The sequence below is a fragment of the Scyliorhinus torazame genome, chromosome 8 (genome assembly GCF_047496885.1).
Source record: "Scyliorhinus torazame isolate Kashiwa2021f chromosome 8, sScyTor2.1, whole genome shotgun sequence".
Taxonomy (NCBI): Eukaryota; Metazoa; Chordata; class Chondrichthyes; order Carcharhiniformes; family Scyliorhinidae; genus Scyliorhinus; species Scyliorhinus torazame.
Window position 1 is genome coordinate 79,064,860 of NC_092714.1, and position 13,779 is coordinate 79,078,638.

At 48.3% G+C, this 13,779-nt stretch overlaps 1 protein-coding gene and 1 long non-coding RNA gene across 12 annotated transcripts in view; one reads left to right on the forward strand and one right to left on the reverse strand.

Moving 5' to 3' along the window:
• LOC140427967 (uncharacterized) overlaps positions 1 to 12,868 on the reverse strand; it is a 43,489-nt gene extending 30,621 nt beyond the window's left edge. Inside the window, exon 1 of the long non-coding RNA XR_011948674.1 lies at positions 12,264 to 12,868. This is a non-coding gene — a long non-coding RNA (uncharacterized lncRNA). The remainder of the gene's footprint in view (positions 1 to 12,263) is intronic.
• The window catches only part of bcor (BCL6 corepressor), a 471,432-nt gene that overhangs the window by 329,592 nt on the left and 128,061 nt on the right, over positions 1 to 13,779 (forward strand). The window contains exon 1 of one of the 11 annotated variants that reach the window (XM_072513879.1): positions 1,790 to 1,906. The exons of 9 other annotated variants lie outside the window; for them this stretch is intronic. The gene's annotated coding sequence lies outside the window, so the exon portion shown is untranslated. Of the gene's footprint in view, positions 1 to 1,789; positions 1,907 to 7,022; positions 7,738 to 13,779 lie in introns of those variants that run through there. One more of the 11 variants, XM_072513875.1, reaches the window with a different exon arrangement.

Below are 13,779 nucleotides of genomic sequence, written 5' to 3' on the forward strand. Positions count from 1 at the left end.
GAGCCAAGCCGGGAATCGAACCTGGGACCATGGAGCTGTGAAGCAAATGTGCTACCGTGCTGCCGCTCCCATGATTGGCCTTCAACAATCCCACCACCTTCCATTATGCTGGATATGATCCCAGACAGTGGAATAAAGTCCCACTAACTTAAATTTTACTAGGGCTCTTTGACCTCTCATTTAGTCAAATGCTGTCTTGATGTCAGAGGCTGAGGCTCTCGCCTCTGGGGTTTAGCTCTTTTGTCCATAGTTAGATCAGGATGTAATGAGGTGTGGAGCCGAAAAGTCCTGGTGAATTCCAGATCACCTGCACATTCAGCTAGACAATGTCTACCAGGTTACCATCATTCACTAACTTTTTTTTTCCATTTTAGACGCAAATAAATCACCAAAACTGTTTTTGAACGGTATGCAATGGGGGAACAATGAATTACCCTATTTAATCCATTCCCAATGAAGATCTTCATACTTCAACTGCGACAGAGTTCTGAAATAAAAACAGTTTCTGTTGTTGCTCACTCATTATCCTCTAGAATTCTCAGTGAACCAGCAGGTCATTTCTCCACTGTTCTCATCTCACTATTAAATGCCGTAGAGATGCACATTGGAGCTCCAAATCTAGTATTACAGGAAACCCTTTACACCGCTAACATCATTTACAGTGTACTTTCCCACCAGTTTTCTTCTTAACCCTTTTCTGAACATCTTGACTTTTATTTGGAATACAGTTCCGGAAATGTTGATGGTTCAACTGTACCTTACACAAGTGGTCATTGTGTATGAAAAATTGACATTTTTGAGTGCTGCTTTGTTATTTGAGTAAAAGGACTTCATGGCCTAATCGTATCCTTCTCACCTGTCGACTCGTTCTTTCCTGGTGAGGGAACCTTTATTTTTCTCCCTTCCACTTGTCTTTGTAGTCGGTTTGAACCTTCAATATCTGACTTCACTTCCCAGAGACCATTACTGACATAATTAATTATTGATCTCCGTTCAGTTTCCTTTAATGATATATTTCCATTGTTTGTCCCAAAGCAAATGTTGGAGCACCATAAATCTCTTCGAGAATGACAGTATTGTTCCAGCGCACTGGGCCCATCCTGTCTGCATCCTGCATGTTCTATTCAGCTAGTAGTCTCATTCCCTTTCACATTGGAGAGTTTAAATAGTCCCATGTTTTAGTATTTCCGGATGGGGGGGATTGAGATAGGTTAGCACTGAAGCTAAAATGCCGACAAGTTGGGAATGCTGCGGGGAAACCTATTTACATTTCAAAATTCCCGCTTGCCCGAATTTCTCTGCACCGCATTGAAGTGTTTCCTATTCAGACAGGATCATAATTTATTCAACTTGTGACATTAAGTTTATAGAGCCTGTCTGAGCCAAGTGTTAAATGGAGTGTAGTTCAATGGCTGGTGTTTTAAAAGTTGGTGTTGTGGAGGCAGGAACCGAATAAGTTTCCAACTCGAGACTTTATAAAAGGGCCGTCTTGTTACTTTGCAGAGATCGCGTGTATGGGGGAGGGTGTATTTGAGCTGTATTACTGACTTTAGTTATAAACTTTCTTCCTAACTTTTCCAAAGGCAAACAATGGCGAATGCGGAGCACCGTTCCCGGCTGGACTGAGAAAAAGTTGAACTCTGGAGTTTTAACTTTAATTTGGCTTGAAGCGAAGTCAAACTGCCGCGCAGCTTGTGTTCGGATCTGGTCAGAGATGATGTGTTCCGCACCTTTTGAAGTGCGGTGTAAAGGAAGTGTAATAATGTTGTAAAGCCGGCTTGGTGCCGAGGTGCATTTGTTTATGCCAGAAGAAGCCAGTACTCCGAATGGTTAAGAAATCGTTCACCTCCTAGCAGTTTCTGAACCAAATCGATGCCCTTTTTGAGAATGCAGTCCTGTGTTTAAGGTACAGATCAGGTGCTGTGGGAGTTGGGTGTAGTTTTGTTACTGTTCTGCTTTTCCTGTGTCCTGTTTTGCAATGAAATAGCGATACTGTGTCGCGTCTCCCCCTGCCCACCCCCGCACTCACACTAAGCTCATTTCCCCCAGTACATTTATTGTTCTTTGTTCGCGGATGCAACTTGAAAATAATGCAGGCTTTCGAGAAAGCATTACGTGTCCGAGAAAACGAAGATGCTTTCAATGTTTTTCTTTTAAAAAACGGGTTGTATCCGTCCTTTCTCAAGCCTTCCATTGCTCGTTTCCTGCATCTGTTTGGAAACAGGGGTTTCGATCTTGATAATAAGCTTGAGATCGCCGCTGTACGCCTCGCAGTGAAGCGGTCTGCTGGAGGAAGTGGCACTAACCGGTGGGGGATGGGAGCTCTCGCCATCTTTGTCTTGTGAAGTCGCTCTGCTGGTTTGTGGCGGAGCGCAGCGCCGAGACAGGTGGCGCACTTCCCGCCGAGGCTTCCTGGCCACACTCCATTCCAGCCACTGAAAAGAGGATTTCATTCCATTGAATAATTAAACCCCCCAAACCTAGATGCAATTACACCAATCTCATTATTAACGGTGACCCTCTATACCTTAAAGTAAATAACCATGGCCGTGCACTGCTTTATTTCAATTAAAAACTAAAATATAGAACAAAGAATGTGGAAACAATCCTTTTTCTGGCAACATTTCTGGAAGGGGCAGCCAGCCGCGGCCGTGGCTCTTTAAAAAGCCAAGTTTCATTTGGGGGGAATGACAGAAATTAGCCAACGTTAGTTCTATTTGTACCGTTCCTCATTCGGAGAGAAGGCGGTTCCCTGAACTCGGATGCGAGGCGAGAGATTCGAGAAGTTCTTTGAAGAGTGAAGTGTGGGAATCTTGGGGAGCTGCTTCTGCTAGAAATCAAAGTTGATACAAAAGGAGGTGGAGTGCAGTAATGGGAGTTGGACAGTACTTACTGCGCTGCACATGAGAGTCGGTCCGCGGCTCAACACTGCGAGAGATGAAGGGGCCCGGAGTGGCTCCATGCTGGCACATTGCTGTGAACCAACACAGCCAACTGCTGATTAATTGTTCCATTAAACAATGCGGGCAACACAAACGAGCAGTTCCTCTATTGTGGCTAATCTTTTTTTGGTGGTAACAATGTGGGCATTTGGGTGGGTGGGTGCAGGGGGGTGGGTGGGTGGGTGCAGGGGGGTGGGTGGGGGGTGCAGGGGTGTAGATGGGGTGGGGGGGTGCAGGGGCTAGATGGGGTGGAATGCAGATGGGATGGGGGGTGCAGGGGGTAGATGGGGTGGGGTGCAGGGGGTAGATGGGGTGGGGATGTAGGGGGGTAGATGGGGTGGGGGTGCAGGGGGATAGATGGGGTGAGGGTGCAGGGGGGTAGATGGGGTGGGGATGCAGGGGGTAGATGGGGTGGGGGGTGAAGGGGGGTAGACGGGGAGGGGGGTGCAGGGAGGGGGTAGATGGGGTGGGGATGCAGGGGGTAGATGGGGTGGGGGGAGGGGGTAAATGGGGTGGGGGTGCAGGGGGGTAGATGGGGTGGGGGTGCAGATGGGGAGAGGGGTAGATGGGGTGGGGGGTGCAGGGAGGGGGTAGATGGGGAGGGGGTTGCAGGGGGTAGATGGGGTGGGGGTGCAGGGGGGTAGATGGGGTGGGGGGTGCAGGGAGGGGGTAGATGGGGAGGGGGTTGCAGGGGATAGATGGGGAAAGGGTGCAGGGGGATAGATGGGGTGCAGGAGGGGTAGATGGGGTGGGGTTGCAGGGGGGTAGGTGGGGTGGGATTGCAGGGGGTGTGTGGGCTGCAGGTGGTAGATGGAGTGGGGGAGTGCAGGGGGTGGTAGGTGGGTGTGCAGGGGTGGTGGTAAATGGGGTGGGGGCTGCAGGGGTGGTGGTAAATGGGGTGGGGTGTGCAGGGGGGGGGTGATAGATGGGGTGGGGGTGCGGGGGGGGGTGGTAGATGGGGTTGGGGGGGTGCTAGATGGGGTGCCGGTGGTAGATGGGGTGGGGGGCGCAGGGGGGTGGTAGATGGGATGGGGGATGCAGGGGGGTGGTAGATGGGTTGGAGGATGTAGGGGGGGGTAGATGGGGTAGGGCTTGCAGGGGGTGGTAGATGGGGTGGAGGATGTAGGGGGTAGATGGGGTGGGGGTGCAATTGGGGTGGGGGTGCAGGGGTGGTGGTAGATGGGGTGGGGGTGCAGGGGGTAGATGGGGTGGGGGGTGCAGGGGGGTAGATGGGGTGGGGGTGCAGGGGGGTAGATGGGGTGGGGGTGCAGGGAGGGGGTAGATGGGGAGGGGGTTGTAGGAGGTAGTTGGGGTGAGGGTGCAGATTTGGGCGGGGGTTGCAGGGGGTAGATGGGGGGCAGGGGATAGATGGGGTGGGGGGTGCAGGGGGATAGATGGGGAAAGGGTGCAGGGGGATAGATGGGGTGGGGGGTAGATGGGGTGCAGGAGGGGTAGATGGGGTGGGGGTAGGTGGGGTGGGGTAGGTGGGGTGGGGTTGCAGGGGGGTAGGTGGGGTTGCGGGGGGGTGGGCTGCAGGTGGTAGATGGAGTGGGGGAGTGCAGGGGGTGGTAGATGGGTGTGCAAGGGTGGTGGTAAATGGGGTGGGGGCTGCAGGGGTGGTGGTAAATGGGGTGGGGTGTGCAGGGGGGGTGGTAGATGGGGTTGGGGGGTGCTAGATGGGGTGCCGGTGGTAGATGGGGTGGGGGGCGCAGGGGGGGGGTGGTAGATGGGATGGGGGATGCAGGGGGGTGGTAGATGGGTTGGAGGATGTAGTGGGGTAGATGGGGTGGGGGGGGGGTGCAGGGGGTGGTAGATGGGGTGGGGGTGCAATTGGGGTTGGGGGTGCAGGGGTGGTGGTAGATGGGGTGGGGGGTGCAGTGGTGGTGGTAGATGGGGTGGGGGTGCAGGGGTGGTGGTAGATGGGGTGGGGGTGCAGGGGAGGTGGTAGATGGGGTGGGGGTGCAGGGGGGGGTGGTAGATGGGGTGGGGGGGGGCTTTGGGTGACCCCCCAGTTATGTGTGTATTCCTGATACAGGGAATAGAACCTCTTGCATTTTACGACGAAGATGGCTCGGACTGGTGGGTGTGGAGTATCCCAATCGATGCCAGTGGATCAAAACATAATAATTAACGATTTGTGAGTTTTAAAATCTAACCCCAGGTGATTTTCCTGTTCTCGTTAAAAGAGGAATTTACAGCGGAATGTAAATAATTGGAAAAATAGCTTTTAACTCCTGCCAGAAGTGCAGCTTTTCGAACATCGTGCGCTATGTTCAGTGTCTTGAGCCATTCCCAGAAATGGCAGAACCGTATTCCGAAACTTCCTCATTGTCCCAGTTGGGACATGTGGGTATGATGGGGAGGAGGATACCGTAGCAACAGCGTGTTTTGGCGGGGCGGGGGCGGGGGGGGGATCGTCTAAAGTCGTGAGCGGCGTGAAATACATTTTGAATTAACAACTGAGTCTACTTGTGGTCCCTGCCCTGTTTCCGCCCTGCTTCGGAGAATCCGACAGCGATTCTGCTTCTGTGAAGCAGGTCGAGAAGCAGCTGCTGTGAACTGTTAGTGCGGGTGTGTGTGTGTGTGTGATTGCTGAGACGTGACTGAGAGATTGCGGGGGAGGGATGTGGAACTGTGACGAGCAGCGTGTAATGGAGGGAATGCTGGTGTGTGTGTGTGGTTGTAGGGGAGGCTGTGGGCGTGTGTGTGAGTCTGCAAATGTTTGAGACTGCGAGAATGTTCGGAAGGGAGTGTGTGTGAAGGGACCAGTGAGAAAGGAGTGATGTGTGTGACAGCCATGGTATGAGAAATTTCGGGATGTGTGAAGGCGGATATGAGAATGTGAAGAGGACGTGTAACAGAGCACAAACGCGCGTGTAACTGGGGCAAGTGTGTGACCGAGGGAGTGTTAAGTATGCGAGGGCTACAGAGTGTGTGTGTGTGTGTGTGAGAGAGAGGCCTTGTTTGCGAGAAGGTGAGAGAATGTGGGTTTCCGAAACGGATTGGGCTTGCACGAGTGTGGTTCTAGCACTCCTGGGAGGGAGTTTGTGTGCAGAATGATAGCAATTGTTTGGACGGTTGTCTATACAACTGGCTGTGTGAGCAGGGTGTGTGTGTGTGTGACTGCCAGAATGTGCCTGTGTATGTGGTTGCGGGAAATAGGAGTTTAAGATCATTACAGGAGTATGTGTGAGACTGTGATTGCATTTCAATTGCTATCTAGGTGTCTCTTGTGATGTGTGAGTGAGCCCTTGATGGAAGGTTTCCCGCGCGGGATGTGCGCAGTGTTCTGACCTTCGGGTCACTCCCAAGCCTGGTAAAGGAAGCGCTGCTGGAGAGACCCTCCAAACTGAACTGTGTATCAGCGAAGTGATTGCACCTTTCATCATTGCTGCTCTTGCCTCCAGCCTATCACCCAGAATAATTTACTTTGTATTCTGGGATGGCGGTGAAGAACACGAGCCACATATTTGCACTATGCTGTAATTTTCCAATCCGTGTAATCGGGTAGCTGGCGCCTTGTTTTTATTTCTGAACAGTCGTGCTTTAGAAGCTGGGGAAATGTTGAGATCGAAGTCAGATTGAACTTCAATTAATGTCATAAAAACACTGAATACTTCGTTTCAATCGACATGAAATAGAGTTTACCCCAGCCCTAACTGGTTAAACCGCGAATTACTCCTCTGAATATAAAACGATAGGGGGATGTCACAAATTTGGACACACCGCCAGGGTCTGGGCCGATAGAGTTAGCATCGTGATTAATACGTTAAAGTACCCACCAGTAGCAATAACCAACAACACCTAAAACACTGCCCTCATTCTTGCAGGACCACCCGCTAAAGTCTAATATGTGGTGTTCACAGTGATTCTCACCACGCAGTGAAGTGCCGGGTGAATCCTGACGCAAACTTTTCTGTAGCCTTTGCTGGTTCAGTCTCACGCGATTGCGCTTTGTGCTCTGGTGTATCAGAGGAGATTGGGGGGAGTTAAACGACACAACACATCTGAGTGAAGCGCTCAGCTTTCCGCCGCTGCTGTCTGCCGTGTTGACGATGGGGTGGAGATTTGGGGATGGGGGCTGGCAGGCAAAGGTTGATATTTATGGTAATTGAAGTTAGCGATGGCCTTCTGGGTAAAGAGTTTTTTTCCCCAGTCTCGGAGGGGAGCTGCACGCTAGGGCTGGATCGGAAATCAAAAAAAAACAGTTTGCAGCCGAGACACTGAAATCCACGTCTGCTCCAGTAAGCTGCCGAGAGGGGCTCTTTAAAGCAGCGGCCCCTGCACAGGGCTGCAGCGCCCAGGTTTCCCAGGAGGGAGAGGGGGGAAGCAGGCTGGGCTTCGGGGCGGCGATGGCAGTGAGAAGGAGCCGATAGACGGGGTATTCTCTCCGCTCTGTGCATGGTGAGCAGCCAACATGGCGCTGCAGAGAGTTCCGTGCCAGAGGATCGCAGGCGCTCGCCACCTGTACAGTGAGCACTGAGGGAGGGGGCTCACTTCACCAACGGAGCGGGGGTCCGCGGCGTTGGGACACCTCACTGCCTGGAGCCAGAGGGTCAGGGCTGGCGAAAGGGGCCAGCCTTTCTTCCTGAAGAGCGGATTGATTTTCTCGAGTGGATACCCGGACTTTGGGGGTGAGAAGCGGGCTCGGCCTCGCCACCGCGCACATTGCTGATATGTTCCGATGAAAGAAAGTCTACCTGCGACCGTCTTGGCGATTCAAAAACATTAAAGACACGTGGTGGAGGCAGCAAGATCGAGGCCGGAGTGAGAGCCGGGGTCAAGCTGCCATCAGGTAAGAGGTGTTGCTGTGTTTGTGGACGGGGCTTGGGGCTGTTTGGCTTGGTTAGCGCTGCCTGGCTCTGGCACTCTGACTGGCTCCTGTAATGTGCCATCCTCACTGGCAAAGTGGACCCTCTGCGCCTCTCCTGTGAATGTCTGAAAGGAAGTTTAGAAACTCGGAGCCGCGCTGGTTCCGTGCACAAGATGTGATCTCGGCGCTGTCCGGCCAACGCCACTTTCACTCCTGTGCAGAGCGATCGGAAATTCTCATCGACATCGTCCTCCCGGGGACTCCTGTCCCGCTCGCTCTGTCTGTCCTCCAAAGGAAGGCAACCGCTTCTACCACTAAAGAGAATCGGGTAAAGCCAAACCGGGTAAAGCCAGCCCCCTCCCCCACGCAGCCAGCACACTGATTTAACCACTGAACTCCGCTTCAGGAGCTAAACAAATGCTTCCAATTAATTCTACATATGCGTTCATCTGTGTTGAGAAATCGATACAGGTAAAATAAATAAATCAGAACGGAAAAGTGGTCTTTCTTCACTGTCCGTGTGGAGTTTGCACATTCTCCCCGTGGGTCTCGTTCCCACAATCTAAAGCTGTACAGGCTAGGTGGATTGGCCACACTAAATTGCCCCTTAATTGGAAAAAATAATTGGGTACTCTAAATTTAAAACAAAGGAAAAGTGGTCTTTCTAAACATCGTGTCCATTCTGCAGTAGAACAAGTAGATAGGGCCCTTTTTTTCTCGAAAAGGGGAATTAACTCATGGTTTAAAACCGAGGATTATTTTCAATTATGGCATATTTTACAAATAACTGCAGTTTGCTGAGTTACCGGAGTGAGATTGGCTAGTGTAAAGGACCCTCCGGCTCACACTCTGCTCGCGTTGTGCCTTTTGAGGTTATTGCCAGAATACCTTTTGAAGGTAACGATGTTGCTGTCTTGTACAATACTGCATAAACAGTGCTTTGTCTGCCTAACATGTTAGTAGTCACTTTAGCAGTCGCGCGATGTTCTTTAGGTGAGATTTAGTGGTGAAGGTTGTTCTAGTTGTAACTGGTTACCTGGAAGGTGACATATACCCCGTGTGGCAACTGCCAGCTCTGCCTGACTGAAGGCTTTTCACCGGATTGCATGTCTCTGTCTAAGTGATCGATCGGTCTAGACAACAGTGGCCGGCTCCCCGCAAGCTCCGGGAGGAGACAAAGATAATCACAGGGGGGGGAAATTGAGGGGAGAGTGAAGCGGAGGCCGCGGACCGCAGCCGTGTGGCCGGAGCGATCGGAGATTGAAAGTTTGACTGAGAATCTGATGCTGTGGACGGTGGTGCAGGATGTGTTTGCAGTGTAGACGTGTATTCATCACCACCAGCGCGTTTCCCCATTTTCACTTGACACACCATGAATGAGATATACTTGAACTTTAAGTGCGCCCGCACGTGTTATGATTTTTAAAATTGTGTTAATACAATGGCTGGATGTCCACTGGGGTTATTGGACGTTCGCTCAGCAAATTAACCTTTCCGCGAACTTCTTAAAACGCTGGAATAAATGTGGTGGGGGGGAGGTTCTACTTAATGAAAAGAGCTGGTTGAGGTAGAAGTGGCAACAGTAGTGGCGAGCCATTTCCTTTTGTCTACTCGTGTGAACACGCTCTGCGCATCTGCGCGATCGGAATATCCAGTCTTTAAAAAAAAAACCAGCAGATTTATTTCTCAGTGGAGTGCGAGCTTGTTAAAGGCTGGCGCACCGATCTCTCGTGTCAGGAGCCTGCGAATATATTGATTATACACGTTTCAGTTATTTGTAAATATTACAATCTTGGCTCATATTGTTTGTTTATTGACGCTGGACTCGGATACAGTACACAAGGTGCCTTGGTCAATGGCGACTGAATTGATGACCACTCCAGGCTCCCATGCTGCTGCATGTAAACAAACCATCTTCCTGCTCCGATATCCAACCCAACCGATCTCAGTTCATCTGTAACTCGGTGCGGTATTGTCATGATCTAAATTTCAGTTTCAACCTAACTTTTTTATATTAGTAAGCGATATGTCCCATTTTCATCCGTCTAATGTTTAGTTAATAAGCCTTTTAGCAATGAATATTCCCAAAAGCGGGTTTACACTTTTAGTCAAAGCTCAAGATATTGCATTGCAGACCAGAATGTACCACGTCAAACATCCCAGGCCGGGCGACCTGTTCCCCCATTGAAAGGCAGCTTGGAAATTCCAAATGGAACCAAGCACTGTTGGTTCTGGGGTTGGAAAGGACGCCAATAAATGTTGAAATAATCGATGAATACATGAATAGGATGGGAATAGAGGGATGCGGACCCAGGAAGTGCAGAAGATTGTAGTTTAGTCGGGCAGCATGGTCGGCACGGGCTTGGAGGGCCGAAGGGCCTGTTCCTGTGCTGTACTTTTATTTGTTCTTTGATTTACATTAGAAAATTCTCTACACCTACGCTTCTTCGTTTATTTGAATGCCGCTTGAAAGTGTTTTGGCAACTTCAGGAACAACAGGCTTGACTGCACAATCCGAACTAGAATAGAAAATACCCACCTTAAGCAGTCGTTGGAATAAATATATTGTTAAATACCCCGGAAGGATCTGTGCTAGATTTGTACATGACAAAGATAGGAGTGGCCAGGGCAAGAAAAAAAAATATATAATGTTTATACAAATATGACATGCATGTGTGTCTGTTCTCCAGAAACGCAAAACCACTCACTTCTACTCTGCAGCCTTCTAGGCACAGTCACTGGTTTAAGACCATACAATGCATATCCGTTTATTGCTAACAGATTCATCTGAACAATACACTGTATATGATGCTGTACCGTTATTGGGACATATAAATTGACCAAAGTAACTTTTGATTCCCAAAGCTACATTTACTGCACAGGAAAATAGGTGGTAAACTTAGCTTTACCACGAAGGCCACTAATTAGATATAATTATATATTTTTCAGTGTGTTGGCAGGAAGTACCAAAAATACTACATCATTAAAACTATTCAACAAGTTGGCGTGTTCAAGCAATAAATCTATCTACCCAGCGCTTGTTGTATACTTCACGTACCAGCTTTAAACTCCAGTGATTCCATCGTTTCTCATCTCCATTTAATCAGAGCATTTGATTTTTTTGCCTTTTTAACAGATTATCATTTTCAGTCAGATACCGAGATTTTGCAGTTTATGGTGGCATCGTCTGTTGCACCTGATAACAGCATGTGGGAGCAATTCAACACACATGAGTTGGATTTTTGCCACCCACTATTGTCCCAAATGGTTGGACACACCTCATCAGATAACACAGCAAGCTACAAATTAATCCTTTTGCTCTTATTAATGAATGGAGAAAAAAAAATCGACCCATAGTAAGCGAATGAATGCTTGAGTGACTTGGCCATTAAAATGTAAGATTTACTATTCTCTGTCCTGCATGTTTTGGGACTCCCTTCTTAGATGTTGTTTACTTTATATGTTTACACGTGGTCGATGAGTGACGTAGTTCGGGATTTCTCATCTGCTGCCCCCCCCCCCCCCCCCAACACTGCAGTGTCCCATTTTGTAAACGTCAGGCTGTCGATTTCTGTTCAATATTCTAATTTGAGATTAAATCAGCCTGTCACTCCGTGTACTTCAGCAGAATGAAGACAAGATATAGATGTAGAAATATTAATGATCAATCTAATTTTTTAAAATACGAGTGTGTCAAATAATGAGAGGTTCTTAAACAAGCTATGTTTCATTAATTTCAACATGAACCAATGACACGTCCAGAGAAGGCCTGTTTGCAGTATTTTCAGTTCTGTGTTTAAAACATCTCTTTAAGATATCGCCAAAATCAACCTCCGAACGCTGCAGGTGTAATGAATGGCGGGAGAGGGAAATGAACGCTTACCGCCAAACGTTACTTAGCTGTGCGGAAACATTCATTTTTCTATAATGGTTTAATATGCTGCAATCGGTCAAATTTTGTGTACTGAAATCTAGCTCTAGTCAAGGCAACAGGAACATTCATTGGCCGAGTTTCGTGTGGAACAGCGGATGAATGGACGCACCACCCGCCTGCTCATGTAAATATTGCATTGGGGCTCTGTATCTTGGGAAATAGATGACTAGCTTTCGGGTTCTTAAACTTGTACATTGATATTTTTTTTTGGAACAAATCAAGGTCAGCTCGATTTTCCCTCTGAAGTTTCATAAAGGCTGGGGTTTTGGCATTGGCGTGTTTAACTTAATTAATTGAACCCACTGCTCAACCGGAATAGAATACAATTTGGCATCATTCATGATGTTGCTTTTTGTTCACCATTGAAAACCATGTTTCTTATTAACCCATTATGTGCACATTGTTTATCAATAATGCTAAATGTTCTGGATGTAGGTCGGTGACAACATTCCGCATAAGGTTTTGGTAAAGACAATTAATCAGAACAGCTGCCGGGAATGCATAATGCTGTATAACAGCTGCTGTGGCCAGTATTATACACAAGTTAAAGGTTATATCTGTGATTAAAGCGTACCGTCATCCAGTTGCGTTTTGTGACATCAATATTTAGAAATATATGGAAAATGAATTTTCTCGTATCCAACTCGAGAGTTCTGCTCAATTTCAAGTTCTCAGTTATAATATTTAAGTTGTGTTTCAACGCGTGCTGAATCCATGTTCGCTGGGTCTTTCAGCTGTCGCGGAGATCTACAGAATCCTGAACAAGATTACCTTCCTCCCAATGTTGTCTCCCATGCATTTTCGACACCGTGTGTTCCGAACAAAGTTCCACCAACAAGGAGTCCTGCCGTGGATATTCTGATCTGCTTTATGTAGCTTCTTGTGGTTTTTTAATATCTCCATACGTAGCATTAAAGTAGGATTTTAAAAAAAGTTTTATACCGTAATCTGTTCGGTGCAAACTGGAGTGCTGAGCAGAAACTCATTGCGGCAAGCTTAGATAAATGAAAGAATGGAAAGACAATTGTTGCGAACTCGCTGCCTGGACCATTTGTAACTGTCCTCGCATTGTTCTCTGCAATGCTGCAGTTAATGCATACTGGTGACCAAGAGGACGGCTTTAGAATCACTCTTAAACCAGGAAACAAATAAAGTATTTAACACTTCTTCATCATCTGATCTTTTTTTCTTGGATCCTCTAGAGGAAATGCAAAAAGGTTGCACCCTCGCTGTCTGCCCACGGGCAATCGGTGGTTGAAAACTGCTCCGTGTGGAAAAATTAGCTGTGCATTTCGAAGTGGCAAGATACTGCATGATAAGGAGCAGATTGGGCAACTGCTTTTGTGACAGTATAAAGTAAACAGCACAAAGATCTAGAGGCTTGTGGCGTTTCGATTAAGGAACGGCGATGTTGCAAATATTATAAAACAATAATTATGGAGATCTTCTTGCACTATGTTTTCACACGGTAGTTGCATTGGATTGGAGGGCACTGTATTCTGAAAATCTTGCCGAAAATGTAAAGAAAAAATGAGAATTTGGATTGGATGTTTATTATAGAACATAACAGCGCGCAGTACAGGCCCTTCGGCCCTCGATGTTGCGCCGACCTGTGAAACCACTCTAAAGCCCATCTACACTTCCCTTATCGTCCATATGTCTATCCAATGACCATTTGAATGCCCTTGGTGTTGGCGAGTCCACTACTGTTGCAGGCAGGGCATTCCACGCCCTAACTGAGTAAAGAACCTACCTCTGACATCTGTCTTGTATCTATCTCTCCTCAATTTAAAGCTATGTCCCCTCGTGCTAGACATCATCCAAGGAAGAAGGCTCTCACTGTCCACCCTATCCAATCCTCTGATCATCTTGTATGCCTCAATTAAGTCACCTCCTAACCTTCTTCTCTCTAACGAAAACAGCCTCAAGTCCCTCAGCCTTTCCTCATAAGATCTTCCCTCCATACCAGGCAACATTCTGGTAAATCTCCTCTGCACCCTTTCCAATGCTGTCACGTGTACCGAGTTACAGTGAAAAGTATTTTTCTGCGTGCAGCTCAAACAGATCATTTAGTACATGAATGAAAAGAA